Below are 18967 nucleotides of genomic sequence, written 5' to 3'. Positions count from 1 at the left end.
AATAAATTTTTAAAAACGTTCATCATTCTAGACAGCAATAAGGAACAAAACTTTTCTCAATAGCAAACTTAAAGTAGGATTTCTACTGCCTTTAGGCCATACTGAAATAAAAAAATTCTTTAGCAATAACTCATAAATCGCCTAATAAGCCTGTTAATTTAATCATTATTAGCTGATTCAGCAAAGAAATCTTTATTGAGGGCATGTGATGTATCAACACTAGAATGAAACATCCTCAACATTACTGTCTTACCTGTGAGAAAGACAAATTATGACAATATGCATGATAAATAAAATAAGTGAAAAATCAATGAGGCACAAAAGTAGGCCACAGAATGGAGAAATTACCTCTACCAACAACAAAGAAGACTTCACAGAAGAGGAAATCACTCATCTCTTAATAATTAGGGTTTACAGGGCAGAAAAATAATAAACAATAAGTGCACTTAATGCAGAGAAAATACTATGTGCCATAGCATGTAACAGGAGATCACTATACCTCCATGTAAGGTGAGTTGGGTGAAACTGCAGGAGCTAACGGTGAAGAAGGAAAGGCTATATCAAGAAGATCTTCACAACACAAAATTAATTCATTAATTTAATAGACCTGTTTTAGAGATAGGAGGACTTAAAGGAATTTCATAAGAGGAATGATGATATAGCGAAATTTTAGCTTGGATATGATCACAGCACCAACCCCCTCCCCATTCATACGGAACTTACGCATGACTCACTGTCCTCCTCTCCATCATTACTCTTTGGGAGCTTAAGCATCAGAATGACTCAAATAACACCCTAAACTTTTGGATCTTTGAACTCGTCATCTCCAAAATTTTGCAACCTCAGCCACACAAGCCCGAAAACTACATTACCGATAACTGGGCTGCCTCTGATTTCTTAATTTCTCGTTCCCTAAATAGTGCCACCAAGCACCCTGCTTTCCTCATCTAGTAGTATTTCTTCAGTCAATACTTTGATCTCAAAACTCCAAATCTATGGACTTTCATAAGTTTTCACCATGTCACCATGTTCTTACCTTCACTTGTTTTCATGGCTAGTTTAAATTCCATGCTATGATGGTGAATATGATATGCCAATGACTGGGGCAGGAGGTGCTCCTATATTTGGATTACCATTATTTCTGGTTATGTCTGTGAGAGTGTTTCCAGATGAGATTACTATTGGCATCAATAGATTACAAAAGCATATGACCCTCTCCAATATAAGTGAGCATCATTTAGTCCATTTAGGGTCTCAATATTGAAAAACAAAAAAAGTGGCAAAGGGAGAATTTAGTCTCTTAGCCTGACTGCTGAGCTGGAACACTGGTCTTTTTCTGACAGGTGATCTTGGCTGTCAGGTCTTTTGACTCAGACTAGAACTGCATTATTCATTTTTCTGGTTGTTTAGCTCACATTCAGCCTCCATAATCATGTGAGCCAATCCTCCATACATACATCTCTCTCTCTCTCTCTCTCTCTCTCTCTCTCTCTCTCTATCTCTGTAGGAGGAGATAATGTATGTGTATGTGTGTGTGTATGTATAAAATGTCCTATTGTTCTGTTTCTCTGCAGAACCTGACTAATCTAATGCATAAGGTTAATCATTATATCATTCTCTTTAAAACATCCCCCTCACTCCAATATTCCGTCCATGCACAAACTAAACTTGTGTGAGCCCAATTTTCTTACCTTTCCAAGGATGATTCTTAGCAGTTCAATGTTCTTTTATAAAATACAAATATACATTCATTATTTGCCTTTTAAACACAACAATCTATTTAGCTTATCATAAGCCAGACACTGTCCTAGACCAGAGAGATAGAGAAATAAGCAAGACCAAAGTCATGTTCTGTTGGCTTTTTCATTCCAACAAATGAAATCGATCTGATTTCACAGATGAAAAGTAAATACATAAAGCAATTTTAGTTAGTAATAAACATATAAAAATTCAAAGCAAGATAAGTAGTTAGAGAATACGAGGTGAAGCACGTTGGATTTGGTCATCGGGGAGGTCTCTCTGAAGAGGAGAAATTAGAGCTAAGAATTAAATAAAGTACGGAACAGGGGATCCTGGGAAGATGGCGTCGTAGGACACTGGGCTCACGCGCATCCTGCTGATCACTTAGACCCCACCTACACCTGCCTAAATAACCCAGAAAACCGCCAGAAGACTAGCAGAACGGAGTCTCCGGAGCCAAGCACAGATGAGAGGCCCACGGAAGAGGGTAGGAAGGGTGAAGAGGCAGTATTACTTTGATTCCTAAACCAGACAGAGACCCATTAAAAAAGAGAACTACAGGCCAATATCCCTGATGAATATGGATGCAAAAATTCTCAATAAGATATTAGCAAATCGAATTCAACAGCATATAAAAAGAATTATTCACCATGATCAAGTGGGATTCATTCCTGGGATGCAGGGCTGGTTCAACATTCGCAAATCAATCAACGTGATACATCACATTAATAAAAGAAAAGATAAGAACCATATGATCCTGTCAATCGATGCAGAAAAGGCCTTTGACAAAATGCAGCAAACTTTCTTAATAAAAACCCTCAAGAAAGTCGGGATAGAAGGAATACTTAAAGATCATAAAAGCCATTTATGAAAAGCCCACAGCTAACATCATCCTCAATGGGGAAAAACTGAGAGCTTTTTCCCTGAGATCAGGAACATGACAGGGATGTCCACTCTCACCGCTGTTGTTTCACATAGTGCTGGAAGTGCTGGAATCAGCAATCAGACAACAAAAGGAAATCAAAGGCATCAAAATTGGCAAAGATGAAGTCAAGCTTTCGCTTTTTGCAGATGACATGAAATTATACATGGAAAATCCGATAGACTCCACCAGAAGTCTGCTAGAACTGATACATGAATTTAGCAAAGGTGCAGGATACAAAATCAATATACAGAAATCAGTTGCATTCTTATACACTAATAATGAAGCAACAGAAAGACAAATAAAGAAACTGATCCCATTCACAATTGCACCAAGAAGCATAAAATACCTAGGGATAAATCTAACCAAAGATGTAAAAGATCTGTATGCTGAAAACTATAGAAAGCTTATAAAGGAAATTGAAGAAGATTTAAAGAAATGGAAAAACATTCCCTGCTCATGGATTGGAAAAATAAATATTGTCAAAATGTCAATACTACCCAAAGCTATCTACATATTCAATGCAATCCCAATCAAAATTGCACCAGCATTCTTCTCGAAGCTAGAACAAGCAATCCTAAAATTCATATGGAACCACAAAAGGCCCCGCATAGCCAAAGTTATATTGAAGAAGAAGACCAAAGTGGGAGTCATCACAGTCCCAGACTTTAGCCTCTACTACAAAGCTGTCATCATCAAGACAGCATGGTATTGGCACAAAAACAGACACAGAGACCAATGGAATAGAATAGAGACTCCAGAATTGGACCCACAAAACTATGGCCAATTCATCTTTGACAAAGCAGGAAAGAACATCCAATGGAAAAAAGACAGCCTCTTTAACAAATGGTGCTGGGAGAACTGGACAGCAACATGCAGAAGGTTGAAACTAGACCACTTTCTCACACCATTCACAAAAATAAACTCATAATGGATAAAGGACCTGAATGTGAGACAGGAAACCATCAAAACCTTAGAGGAGAAGCAGGAAAAGACCTCTCTGACCTCAGCCGTAGCAATCTCTTACTCGACACATCCCCAAAGGCAAGGGAATTAAAAGCAAAAATGAACTACTGGGACCTCATGAAGATAAAAAGCTTCTGCACAGCAAAGGAAACAACCAACAAAACTAAAAGGCAACCAATGGAATGGGAAAAGATATTTGCAAATGACATATCGGACAAAGGGCTAGTATCCAAAATCTATAAAGAGCTCACCAAACTCCACACCCGAAAAACAAATAACCCAGTGAAGAAATAGGAGGAAACATGAATAGACACTTCTCTAAAGAAGACATCCAGATGGCCAACAGGCACATGAAAAGATGCTCAACATCGCTCCTCACCAGGGAAAAGAAATCAAAACCACACTCAGATATCATCTCATGCCAGTCAGAGTGGCCAAAATGAACAAATCAGGAGACTATAGATGCTGGAGAGGATGTGGAGGAATGGGAACCTTCTTGCACTGTTAGTGGGAATGCAAATTGGTGCAGCCACTCTGGAAAACAGTGTGGAGGTTCCTCAAAAAATTAAAAATAGACCTACCCTATGACCCAGCAATAGCACTGCTAGGAATTTATCCAAGGGATACAGGAGTACTGATGCACAGGGCCACTTGTACCCCAATGTTTATAGCAGCACTCTCAACAATAGCCAAATTATGGAAAGAGCCTAAATGTCCATCAACTGATGAATGGAAAAAGAAATTGTGGTTTATATACACAATGGAGTACTATGTGGCAATGAGAAAGAATGAAATATGGTCCTTTGTAGCAACATGGATGGAAATGGAGAGTGTTATGCTAAGTGAAATAAGCCATACAGATTAGGACAGATATCATATGGTTTCACTCTTATGTGGATCCTGAGAAACAACAGAAACCCATGGGTGAGGGGAAGGAAAAAAAAAAAGAGGTTAGAGTGGAAGAGAGCCAAAGCATAAGAGACTCTTAAAAACTGAGAACTGAGGGTTGATGGAGGGTGGGAGGGATGAGAGGGTGGATGATGGGTATTGAGGAGGGCACCTTTTGAGATGAGCACTGGGTGTTGTATGGAAACCAATTTGACAATAAACTTCATATATTGGAAAAACAAAAATAAAAAAATAAAGTACGGAACAAACACTATGAAGAGCAAAGAGTTAGCCCTGAAATATGTCCTGTCTTAATCAGTGTGTAAGACATAGTTCTCCAATGGCCTAAACCAGTGAAGGTCCCTGTGACCTCTCTGATCCAGTTTTCTTTTGCTTTCTTCTTGGATTACTCTGGTGTAGCCACACAAGCCTACTTGACTAGCACTGGATGGGCATGCTGCCATGTTGGAGACTGCATAGTAGCTGTTTCCTACATTTAGAACACCTTTCCCCAGACATTTGTGTGGCTAACTCCCTCAAAGAGGCCTACTTAGAACAATCCCTTGCACATAATAAGTGCTATATGAGCATTGGGTATTGATTTTTTTAAGAACTTAATCTTCATTTTTGTTACATCCACTAGTTTAATAGGGAAGTTTAGCCTTGACTTTATAAGGAGTTCCCAACCCTCTTCTTGGCAATGGAGGCAAGAAGAAAAGAATCCTTTTGACCACATACTTCTGCATTAAAAACTAAAATAAACAAGTGCTTTACTAACAAAACACATCTGTGGTATGCTTTTAATCTGAAGAGCATAATTTTGAAACCACTTGTCTAAGAGCTCTGCCTTTGGGAAACCATGATCATTCATACCATTTCTGCTTTGTACCACACCATATCGCTCCGGTAAGGCAAGTGAACATAGTGTCTATTTGCTGTTTGAAGGGGAGTTATGGGAAAGAAAAAACTACAGGAATAAAACAGTGAAAAAATAGAAATAGTTTACTATCTCAAAATACTATTCTGCCATCATAGACTTTATAAATTCTTTCATGTACAAAAGGATTATCCTAGAAGTTCTTTGAAACTTTGGTGTATCAGTAATAGACAGGTAAAAGGTTTGTGCATTTCATCAGGAATTTTAACTTTCTGCTCCACACTGTTATTTAATAATGGTTCAGTTACAATAGTGCTTCTTAAACTTAATGTACAATGACTCACCTGGAGATCTTGTTAAAAAGCTGATATTAAGTACTTTGGAGGTGGTGCCCAGTGTTCTGCATTTCTAACACATCCTCAGGATGCTAATGTTGGTCCTGGGAACTTAATACAAGCTTAGTTTGGATAGGTCTTCCTTTTTTTTATGTTTATTTATTTTGAGAGGGAGAGAGAGAGCATGAGCACGGGAGGGGCAGAGAGAGAGGGAAACAGAGAATCCCAAGCAGGTTCCACACTGTCAGCACAGAGCCCAATGCAGGACTCAAACTCACAAACTGTGAGATCATGACCTGAGCCAAAATCAAGAGTTGGACGCTTAACCGACTGAGCCACCCAGGTGCCCCATTATTTTTTAAGTTTGTTTATTTATTTTCAGAGAGAGAGGGAGAGAAAGGGAGAGAATCCCAAGCAGGCTCCAAACTGTCAGCACAGAGCCCAATGTGGGGCTTAAACTCACAAACCATGAGATGATGACTCTAGTGGACACCAAGAATTGGATGCTTAACTGAGTGACCCAGACACTCCTTGATATGTCTTTCTTAATGGAATATACATAATTGCTCTATATAACATACCTTGATGTATGCAAGCCAAAACTTATTTCAAAGAATTAGAAAATTAAAAGTTGTATAATTTGCACTGGGTTTACTCAGAATCAGCAGTACAACACATCTATAATTTTAGATAGTCCTCAATATTGCACACTACATGATTCAATTCAAAGTTTTCAACATAGAGAACTGGAATTTGGGTTGTATACTTTTTATTTATTTTACCTTTCTTTTTTACTTTTTAAAGAAAATGTTTAGTTGAATATTTTTAAGAAAAGGGGTTTTAATCTTTTCTTATGTAAAAGTACATTCGTGAGAGAAAATACGTCCTCTCTCTCACATACACATACAACAATGGACATGATTAACATAGTCTTGTTAACAAACAAGACTTATTGAATTACAGCCTTAGTAAAATTTTAACTAGACGGCATAACCTGGTGTTAGAAAGAAACAAACATAGGAAAGGACTTAGCACTTTACACAGCAACTATTATTGCTGAACCTATCACCTCAGTGTGGAATACAGGATAACATTTTTTTTTTCATTAAAAACAAGGATTATTTAAATTCCATTCTGGAAACTCTAAGTTAATGAAAGCAAATAGTTTCTTTTGTGAAGTATATGATCAAATACAGAAACCATGCCCTCTGCCAACATGCCTTTTACTGCCATGGCCAAAGAGAAAGTGCATTCACTAAATATTTTCTTGGAATACAGCTCCCACTCAGGGTGACAAGTATTGTAATTTTTATTTACATAAAAAAAGAAATAATTGTAGCAGTTTGTGTCTATCTTACTGCATTTCCTCATAAGCAGAAGAAATAAACAGCTTCATACCAGCTAAAAATTAGACCTGGTTAAAAGTTTGAGAGAAGTTGATTTCTTTGCTGTTTACTTAAATCTTGCTAAAAATAGAAATATTGTAAATTATAAATTTTTAAAGCTATACCTGTCCAACAGATTTCTTCTGGCCATTTAGAAATTTCTCACCATTCTCCAAGCTCCATGCAGTTTTAGGATTAGTAGAATTTGACATTTTTTTTTGTAAGGAATGTCTGGGATACTGCAATTCTTTGTCCACCTGTTTTATTCCTCTTAGTATTCTAGACTCAAGCTAAGAACCATCCTTCTAGTTAAGTTTTCTGTATTGCTTGTTTATACTTCAGCTGATATTTTCTTCTTCCTGTGGTCACATTGGCATTTTATATGTATTTCATACAGCACCTGTATCACTGTATTAAAATAGCTGGTTTACACGTTGTCTCTAGTAACCACCCAGCTTCGCTAAGGCATTCACTGAGACAGCCCAGATATCTCTCATACCTACAAAACTACCAGACTACAATACAGACCTACCAAGGTGGTTGATGGTTTGGGTAAAGGACTAGATGAATGAACAATACATTTCCTCCTCAATGTATGGACTTCAAATGCACTTAAAATATGACCACATCTAAGTTAAAAATATCATCTGTATTATACCATATAATCCTCATCACATTTTTAAGAAAAAGGAGTAATTATTAAGTCCACCCACGTAATATGGAAACTGAGACTCAAAAGGTTAATTAATGTATCCAAAGTCACATAAATAGTAAACTATGACACTAAAATTTGAAATCAGACCTCTTGGATTGTATACACTATGATAGTAAGGGGTGGAAAATTTAAATAGGACATTTGCAGAGGGAAAATTCTGACTCACACTGAGATGTATCAGACAACTCTGAGCCTGTGAGATTCCTAAAAACCACTATCTACAAGAATGCTTCAGACTCTGTCACTTATCCTATATATTTAACTCTGAGCTGACCTTGGAACTTTGTTTTCACATGGATTTGAGCATTTCTAACTTTGGCCACACTGTATTACTTCATACTCTAAAAACGAGGTTGCAGTTTTTTTCTGTACGTTCTAGAAAATTCACAAACCACCAATTTGCCTCCACTTTTGAATTCATAATATACAATGAGGCCAAGGAGGAGCAAGAAATGGAGGAAAAATATAATAACAATATAATTTCACTGCATTTCATGCCTTCTTGTTATACTTTTATGTTAGAAATGTCTTTGTAACTTGGTGAACTTCAGCTAGCAGGTGATTCACTTAAGAAAAAGAGACTGAATGAAATTAGTTATTAAAAAAAGTACCACATACAAACTACATATTACTATTCATACCATTTCATTACATAACATGCCAACAAAGAAAATTGAATAAAAGGAGAAAATATACCATGGACTTGCTATTTTTATTTGTTTTGTATGGGTTATAGCCTATTAGAAGTTTTGAATAACTAACAATAATCCTATTTATACAAACTGGATTTTCAGTCAACAAAAAATGATAGAACACAATTCAGCTTAACATGACTTTAAGCAAGACTAAAGTGTATGAAAAGAGTACAGAAATCAGTTATGTATGGCTTCAGGTTCCACACTATTAATGAAAGAGCTATTGATTATCCAGAATAAAGGACACAACAGCCAGTCAGTAGCACTTTCGGTTACTTTTCCAGAAGTGGCAATGGGTTTTATTAAGCCTTTCAAACTCATCCATATGGTGCTTTAATAAAAATATAAGCAACAATGACAATTCCATGTCTTTTTCACATGTACCATGACTGCTTTTCTCTTCTCTCTAGAGAAGATGGATCACTAGTTTCATCTTATACCACAACTTACAGGAAGACAAACATTTACAAACCAAGTTTAAAAATATGGTTCTGCTTCCCCTTAGCCATGATTCATAAAACTGATCAAATTTCTTATGATTAACAGCACGTATTACAGAGCTCTATATATCATGGGCCCAGAAAGAACCCAGAAGAGACAAAATGTGTCATATCTAACTTTGAAAAATATGACCACAGTAAAATTGAGTGAATGGACACAAACTCCATGATTAGGCAAAATCAGCCAGGAAGAGCTCAGTGGCTAGACTTGCACACAGTATAGGTGTACCTCCTTGAATCCACCCATTGACTTCATTGTTTCTTGTGCCTCTGCTCTGTATTTGCAAAAGTCAGTGAGGATTAAGCACATACTGTCAGCCTTGAGCTTTTCCGTGAACTTGGTCATGATCTTTGTCTTATTAATGAAGTATTCTAAACAATTAAAAATGAATGTTTGGAATTGTTCAGGAAATTAGAAAAATGTCTTCATTCCAAAGACAAGTGCAGGAAGAAAGAGGAGACTTCAAACTCATGTTTTCTGGAAACGCCACATTTTTAAATAGAATTTTACACAGAAAATAAAAAACACAATAACCTGGCATATTTACAGTATTCTGTAAGAATTTAATGGTGGTGGGCTTTAGTAAGGACTCCCATTCAGGCTTTATTACTTTAATAAAACAACTTTAGTACATTTACTATTCTACAGCAGTACTTTATTATGAGTTACCGAAAGTAAACTGCCCTTGTCAAAATAAATAAAGTACATCTCAGGATTCCACATTCCTGATTTTATAATGTTGCCTTTTAATGTTCATTTCTACTCATTTGCACAATTTAGTTATCTCTTGGGAATTTTCAAGTCATTAGTGTGAATTAGTACAGTATTAAGTATAAAATGACAGATACTTCTAAGAATTTTAAAAGAAATGCACTCAGAAGCACAGATTAATGGAAGTAATGTATCTTCTACATTTACAGCTCCCACAATGAAAGCAGATGGACCACAAATACAGTTTTTCTAAGTAGTCATTTTTAGTGGCAAAACTGCCAACACAGCAATATTCTAAGTCCATTTCTCCAACACAAACTCACAGAAAAACTCAACATGGTATAGCATAGAGAATCCTGAAGAGACATTGGATAGAAGTCTTGGTCGTGCCCTGACATTGTCTAAATGACTCCATGCGTGATGTGGTTCCTTCATCTGTTCCCAAATGGTGCCTTCCACAATATGCATACTCAGGAGTCCAGAATATCTGGCAATGTCTAGGGAGTTGATAAAGTACTTTGTAGTTTACATAGCTCTTTCCTATATGTATTATTTCATTTTCGCAGAATGGCATCATCCCATGCAACAAGAAGGGGAAATTACAGCACTTCCAAGAAGTTTATTAGCCATGTTTCTAGCAAGTGCCAGAATCAGTACCAGAACCTACATATTCTAAGTCCTCATGGATCTGAGGAGGAAGCAACCTTAGCCCATTTTGCCGCAGAGATTTCATGTATTAAAAAGACTGGGGTCAGAGTTGACCAAGGTTCCTTAAGACTTTACTAATGCACACCCCTTCTGAAGTAATACATCCTCCACACCGATCCAATAAATTTCTTGCCTAATCTTTAAGTACACTGGTTGTTTTTTTATGAGAAACAACTGAGCTAGTTCGTTTGTTGTTGTTGTTTTTGTTGTTTATCTGTTTTAATGCTCTTGCTAACTCTTGGAAAGCATCACTGATAAGGTCTCTTTGGAGAGGCTATAATCCCCAAATTAAATCCATGGTAACTATAAAAATACTAAGTTTTTAATATAGTCATTATTTACCTTAGGTTAAACTAAAGAACTTGGAATTATGTAACAGCCAAGAAGTTGTTGAAGCTATATTTATGTGGCATCCAGTACATGATGAGTGCTGTAAGCCTAAAATAAGAGAGGAGCTATAAAATGGGAAGTTTTAAATTAAATTTGACTACAAACATTAAATATGAAAGTAATGACTATCTTATTTTTGTTATTATTCTTTAACCAGAGTATCTATACTATTCCCTCCTTTAGGATTCCTTACTCCATTATCAACCCATGCTCCACTTTTTTGCCTAAAGAACTGCTCATATGGCTTAAGCCCCAACTAATATATCAGCCATCCAGTGTGGCTTTCCTGGACAATTAAAGCAAATTTTGTTAACTCCTCTTCTGTGATAACCCACTTTAATCATATTTCTGTTTCAAAATTCCCTAGTTTTATTATAATTACTTTGCATGTTTGTCCCAGCCTTCACTCAGAGTTTCTCGTGTCAAGAACATGTTTAGTGGTCATTATCTATTTGTCTAGGTATATATGTATGTATTGACTTTTTGACTGATTTATGGGTAGGGTATACCTAGCACCTGCAACAGAGCCTCTGTAAGAGTCTGGAATGAAGGAATACATAAGGGGAGATGATAGAAAATATTTGAAATCTGATGACTACAAAAGTCAGTAAGTCCATGCAAAGAAAGTGAGCACTTTATAGTCCATACAGAACTTGCTATAGTGGCAGGTGTAAAAACAGAATTTTAAAGAGGACAATAGGCAAAAGCATTTGTATCTTTCCATGGAAATATAAAGTGAATAGAGATAAATTAATGATTATCATAGTCCATCAAAAGGTACTGCTTTTCCCCTTCAAATTATCTCTTATCTCCTCTTAACATAGTCGAATGAATTCACTAATTAATACTAATGAACAGAAATCCTTAGGTAAATCATTCACTTCCCTTTGAAAGGAGGCTAAATTAACATTAAGATGGGTCAAAGTCAGGCCCAGAATCTTCAAAAGTGACTGTTTAATTGAGTGGATTTAACTTATCTTCCCATGATAATTAATAGCAAAAGCATGCATTTAATTGGAAATCCCCATGAAATAAAGCAAGACATACTGAAACTCTATTCCTTTTTTTTTTCAGGAATAACTTATCTTTTAAGAAAAATGAAGTTACTGATATATTTACCAATTAATTTTCAGCTGTCATATAATTTAAATCTTTGACAAGAAAAATTGGATAACTTTGATGTTTGACTTCTAAAATTAACAAACGATGCTGGATTTATGCTAGAGTTAAACTGCTCACTGTAAATATACAGACTATTTACCCTGCATAATTAGTAACACAGAAGGTTACAAGATGAGATTCCAAAGCAGCATCTTTAGATTTTAAGGTCATTATCCCAATGTAGAGCTGAAAAATCTTTTTAAGTATCTCATCAGGTCAGAAGGTCAATAAACTCTAGTAAAAAGGTATAGAGAGAATGAAAAAAAATTCCTAAGAGACATGATAAAATAAGAAACACAAATTTACCTTTGATTTTGACTCTTTATTTAAAAGGAAAGAACATAAACTGGAGGATAAAATCTACTCTGAAAGTATTATGGGGCTCATATTACAGAACAGTGATGGCTGACATGGGTATTCGGACAGGCTGCAGCCACAGGACATGAAGGGATAGAGGAGGCAACATTGCTGGAAGCGAACACAGGAAGGCCTGATAAGCAAAAGAACAAATGATTTGTATATACTCAAAGATAGACTTCTGGACTCATTTTCTTCTTTCACTTACTAGTTCAAGTTATATGACTCACAAAACCTGTTTTCTTAACTGAAGAATATGAATATCAAACAAACTTAAAGAATTTATTTTTACTGGTCAGGGATTCCTGGAACAAGAGAAACCACTTCATGTGTTCTAAGCATGAAAGATTTGATACAAAGAATGAGAGAACTACCCACAAATTCGAAGAGTTGGGGAGTGAAGGTCAGAGAAGCCACCCTGATGATCTCAGCCTGGAGCACTGATATGCGTTAGCTGCTCCAACTCCTGAAAATATACGGAAGCTCCCATTGACTTTTTCTTTCTGCAGCAGTGAGAGGGTGGTCCCCAGGAACTGGCCAGGAAGCCCATATCAATCAGTGTCTCATCTGCACAGCATCTGGCTGACACTGTTTTCTGAGAATAATGGCTTCTCCTTCCTTCTGCTTTCCTAGTCAAATAAAAATGCTTCTTATTGGCATAAGCCAACCAGGAACATACAGGAAGAGGGATTCTAAAAACGGAGGCTTTGACTTTTCTGTATGTCAAAGGAAATCTTAGAAAGAAATGGTGATGATTTGGAGCACCTGCGTGGCTCAGCGGGTTAAGCGTCGGACTTTGGCTCAGGTCATGATCTCGTGGTTTGTGAGCTGGAGCCCTGTGTTGGGCTCTTGTGCTGACGCTCAGAGCCTGGAGCCTGCTTCAAATTCTGCTTCCCCCTCTCTCTGCCCCACCCTCCTCATGCTCTGTGTCTTTGTGTCTCTAGATAATGAATAAACGTCAAAAAAAATTTTTTAAAAAGTGGTGATGATTCAACTACTCAACATAGATGGAAATAAGATTAAATTAATTTATGTATGATAAGAGTACAATAAGTAGTGGTACCATCATCATCATCATCTTTATAGGCCAGAAAAAAACCATTGGACAACACTGACTGTCAAAGAGAGACTATGTCTTAGTATTCGGCTCCAGGCGCAAAGAGTCTTTTCCAAAAAACAGAGTTTGGTGGTCTTTCAAGGAAAAACAAATTAGTAAGGAGGTTTTTCTCCATACTTTTTATTATTTCTCAAAATGTTTTTTGGTGGACCCATGTAACTTAGACAAGGAGACGTTAACATTATTTTAGGGAAAAAAAGGAAAGTGGAGAATGAAGGGAGGGAAGGAGGAAGAAAGTAAAGTGTGAAAGTAACTTGGATTTTAGCTGTTATGTTCCTGGGACTCAGTTCAAGCCCAAAGCTTTTCCTCCTTGTTTTAGGTTACTCATAACTGATGTGGAAAAGCACCCATTGTGTCTTTAATTAGTGTGGAACATGACAATGAGAAGGAAAGTTTTAGCAGCTTAGGAAACAGAATCAAGCACAAGGAAATAAATAATCTAATTGGTAAAAGTAATCATGGACAATTCAGCAAATTCAGCAGTTTGACACTACACATGTCTAAAGTGCAGTCAATTATAATACAGAGAAAATATAATGTATGTACACAGCAATATAAAAGCTCATCATGAAAAAAAACCTGAAATATTATTGAGCCTCTCTGTTATACACAACTCTGCTGAAGAAGTTACGACAATGAGAGCCAGGGGCAGGAGATGCAGCCAGTGATAGATAACAGTACAAATAAGCTCATGTCACGTGCCTCCTGACTGGCACAGGCAAAAGTCAAGACCAGGATGCAGTATCTGAAATCAGGACTCAAGAGTGGCTCTCTCTGAGACAAAGTCAAATAAAGTAAGAGAGTAAGTACAAGCTTCTTTGAAAGAGAGCTAGAAACAAGGGGAAACAAAAAGAAAGTGACTGGAAATGTTCCCAGAGTTCCATGAGCCATAAAGCTGTACATACATACACTCTGTGGAGTTAGTCACTGGGAGGGTGGTAATCAATCAGTATGGTCACACTGGAAGACTCCCTCAGGGCAAGTTAAGAGGAAAAATAAAGACCTAAATAGTGCCATATATCAAGCCCATGAATCTGGGAACAGGATGGGAAAAGATGCATTTATGGTACGAATTAATCCAAACAATCAAGAGGGCAAATGTTTTCCACATGAACGCTATGTGTCATAAAGTACCCTGTGACCATGCATAAAATAGTGGCACATTTTGCCAGAAAGGTCATCTTGTTTACTCTTACTCCAGCCTTTTTCCTTTATCTGTTTAAAATATATCCATATAGGTTTGCAGCATGCCAATATATTCAAGACTATATTCAATACAAAGACATTTTGTTCACTTCTGTTCTCAGGCCCTTTGAGGAACATTAAAGTGCTTTTTTCCTAACATCCTGATACATTCTCACAATGGACTAAACTGGCATTAAGAACGTCAATGTGTTGTAACATCTAAGAGATTAGAAAAAACTTCTGAACATTCATTGAACAATGATTCAAGAGGTACCTTCAATGTTCTAGTTCCACTCTTGGTTACTGGCTATGCAGTGGATTTAAGCTACTCTCCTAAACAAACAATGCCAACTTCCCATTGCTTTCAGAGTATAAATACCACACTGTGGCTTTCAAATTCTTCTACACCATGTCCCCAATTTATCTTTCAGACACATATTCAAATATAAATCTCAAATAGCACATTCTTCATGAACATTTTCATATTTCTCCTAAACCGAATGTGGTCCTTCCTTACATAAAATATCTTTTTCTTCTCTTTTATATAACATCGTGTCTTGTTTCCAGTTAAATGCCTTTTTGTAAGAAGCTCACATCAAACCTTAGTGGATAACAACAGTAACTTATTATTTTTCCTGTTTCTGAACCGTGTCTAGGAGGTTCCTTTGCTGAATTTGCCTGTTCTCATTTATGTAACTGTGCTCACGTGGAAGGTGAGCTCAGCAGGAAGGTCCCAAATGGCCTCACTTATGTCTGGCAGCTTGTACTGCTACCAAAAGGTAAACCATTTTTTTTCCTTCAAGACGTCCTTCCATCTTTCTGCAGGCTAGATTGACTTAGTAATATTATGGCCTCAGAGCAGCATTCCAAGGTGACAAAAAGGACACTGCAAGATATCTTGAGGCCTAGGCTCTGGAGATCACACATCACTTCAGCCACATATTTTTAGAAACAGCAAGTCACAAAGCCACCTGTGATTCAATGAATGGTAAAAGAGACTATTTCTTGATTGGAGAAACTAAAAAGGACTTATAGCCTGACTAAATCTATCACAATCCATCCTCTGGTTGTATAATTACTTATAATCCTCACCCATATAAAATACTTTTATTTGTTCTCAAGACCCCTATAAGTATTACCTGTAACTTACTGACCTCAAAGTCCGTTCCTGAATTATCTTCATTTTTCCCCAAGATCTGTAAGCTAAGATGAAGGCTATGTACCACTACTGCCTCCCCCAAACATCCATCCATTCATCTAACATTGATAAAATGGAGACAGAATAATCTCAATAAAAATACTGCGAACACATAACCTCAATGTGAATGGGAACACATGGAATTTACTGATGCAGCATAATTCTGAAATCCAGCCTGTCACTTACTGCTATTTTCTGTAACTCTGAAAATTAGGGAATATTATTTGATCATGGCCCCTATGAACTTCCTAAGACTGGCTCTTTAATCCATTTTTCTCCAAAGTTCTTGGTGCCTTCTCTGCATTCCTGGTTCTTCTAAGATGCTTTTCTTTTCTATAGCCTATGTAATTAAGTAGTTATTATGGCCTGCTTTCTGCTTTCCAAAGACCTCTTTTCTTTTTTAAATGACTTAACTCCTAAAGGGTAAATCCAAGTTGGTAGTCTTCTTACCAATTCAACACCAATGTTCTTGAATAGCAATCCTAGAATCTTCTATTTTTAAAAAATTGGCTTTCAAATCAAACAGTTTCTTCTTTAGTTCATCTATAATTTCCCATACGAAATCCTAAATAGCTATGCAAACTGGTGCAGCTGCTGTGGAAAACAATATGAAGATACCTCAAAAAATTAAAAATAGAATTACTATGTAATTCAGTAATTCCACTACTGGGTATTTACCCAAAGAAAACAAAAACACTAATTTGAAAAATATATGCACCCTTATGTTTATTGCAGCACTATTTAAAATAGTCAAGATATGGAAGCAATCCAAGTATCCATCAATAGATGAATGGAAGAAGATGTGGTATGTATGTACACACACACACACACATACATACACACACAAACAATAAGATATTACTCAGCCATATAAAAAAAAAAGACATCTTACTCTTTGCAACAGGTATGGACCTAAAGGGTATAACACTAAGTGAAACAAGTCAGTCAGAAAAAGACAAATACCATATGATTTAACTCATGTGTGGAATTTAAGAAACAAAACAAAGAAACAAAGAAAGAAAACAGGCAAACAAAAAAGCAGACTCTTAAATACAAACAAACTGGTGGTTGCCAGAGGGGAGATAGGTTAGGAGATGGATGAAATTGATAAAGGAGATTAAGAGTACATTTCTCTTAATGAGCACTGAGAAGTGTATAGAATTGTTAAATCAGTATATTGGACACCTGAAACTAATATAACACCATATGTTAATTATACCAAAAAAAAAAATTTGAAGAAATCCACCCCAATACAAAGAATGCAAAACCATATTTATACCACACATGTGGTAGATAATTACACTCTTTCTTACTAGTCCTATAGCTCAGGGACTCTATTGCCACAATGTCTTCCACATTGTTTCACACATTATTTGTTACACATTTTGTTTATTACATATTTATTCTACAAAAGGTAAGGCTAACCATAGTATATCTCTAAATTAAAGGCTAATGAATACATGTCTATGCAAATGTTTAAGAGAGCACCATATTCTTAAAAATTAGAGATGCATCTATAGGCAATTAAGCACTTATTGAAAATTAAAAGCCATTCTAATAGGCTCAGTCTGCTTTCTGCTAATAGAAATGTGGATTATGTGTCTTTGAGAAAAAACATACAGGTAAATATATTTAAAGCAATCTATGATTTAGACTTTTTTATCTTTTCTATTTTGAATTTTGTACACTAAATGGAATTTCACTACACGGAAACCTATATTAAAAATCACCTTCAGACAGGGTACATAATTCAAATTCAGAATAAACTTTCAAAAATGAGAAACTGACTTATAACTAATGACATAAACATTTTCTCAATCATACTGTTCTTTTCTAAGCATTCCTTAAAAAGAAATTTCATGATGAGAATAAATAATTTAACACACTTTTTCCTATGGCTGTAATTACTTATTCCAAAAAACAAAAAATACTTAGGTACTGTTTTACTTCCACTTAAGCATATTTAAAAATACAGCTAAATATTCATCTGGTTTTATCCAAGTAAACTTTGATACAAAAGGGGGGAAATAGGGGCGCCTGGATGGCGCAGTCGGTTAAGCGTCCGACTTCAGCCAGGTCACGATCTCGCGTTCCGGGAGTTCGAGCCCCACGTCAGACTCTGGGCTGATGGCTCAGAGCCTGGAGCCTGTTTCCGATTCTGTGTCTCCCTCTCTCTCTGCCCCTCCCCCGTTCATGCTCTGTCTCTCTCTGTCCCAAAAATAAATAAACGTTAAAAAAAATTAAAAAAAAAAGGGGGGGAAATATATTTCATTCAAAGTCAGTTTTTAAACCATTTTTCTTAAATAATAACTATGTGGCACTGAAGAAATAACTTAATCTCTTTGGATCTCTAGTTCTTCACCTAAGATCTAAAATAGGAATTTCTTTCAGGTCTGAAGCACCTCGTTTTCTATATGCCTCTTTGCTGTCTAACACTCTAATGCAAAATTGAAGGACTCATTAAGTTGTTATTCACTATCCATCAGTTTCATTAACAAGAGCTTTACTACTTAGAAGGGAGAATATGGTAGTAGATGATTAATGAGCCAGATCTTCAGTCCAAATATACGTTCTCACATTGCTTAGCATACTGATTAACCAGATAAGAAAAAAAATCATAGGTTGAGACCGTCTAATTTCCTTATGGTGGCAATTTTATTTTTCAGTTAATGAAGTTAACACCTAGGAGACTGGACGAGAAAAATGGACAAAACGCATAAGTGTCTACAAAATGAGGACAAATGCCAAATCAAAGTACAAGAAAACAAGTAATGTTAGAATAAAATATTAAAGCTAACTTACAAATGGTATTTTTTTAAGTTGAAGTCTCGGGTTAACTTTTTTCCTACAGTATTTACACAAACTACTGACCTTTGATCATGGCATTCCTTTTTCTGTTTTCTTTTCACTTCTAACAAGAGGTTAAGATGGCAAGAAGCCTCCTGATTATGTCATTTATAATTATACTTTCCATATTGAAAGGGACCAAGGCTTCTTAGACAACTGATTTTAGCTGGATCTGGTAATATGTAAGAGATATCTGAGATGCCCTGTTTTGACAGAAAACAAATTGCTATGTCAAAAGCACACAGAAGTTAACTTGAAAACAGGCTTTC

General features: G+C 36.3%; 1 long non-coding RNA gene across 2 annotated transcripts in view; it reads left to right on the top strand.

Annotated features, from left to right (window-relative positions):
* LOC125175483 (uncharacterized) overlaps positions 1-18605 on the top strand; it is a 43522-nt gene extending 24917 nt beyond the window's left edge. Inside the window, exons 4-5 of one of the 2 annotated variants that reach the window (XR_007155831.1) lie at positions 15310-15432; positions 18518-18605. This is a non-coding gene — a long non-coding RNA (uncharacterized LOC125175483). Of the gene's footprint in view, positions 1-15309; positions 15433-16586; positions 16626-18517 lie in introns of those variants that run through there. The other variant, XR_007155829.1, reaches the window with a different exon arrangement.
* Positions 18606-18967: the final 362 nt, after the last annotated feature.

The sequence above is a fragment of the Prionailurus viverrinus genome, chromosome A1 (assembly GCF_022837055.1).
Source record: "Prionailurus viverrinus isolate Anna chromosome A1, UM_Priviv_1.0, whole genome shotgun sequence".
NCBI classification, from domain to species: Eukaryota; Metazoa; Chordata; class Mammalia; order Carnivora; family Felidae; genus Prionailurus; species Prionailurus viverrinus.
Note: the sequence above shows the minus strand (reverse complement) of the source record. Positions and strands in the feature narration are given on the sequence as shown.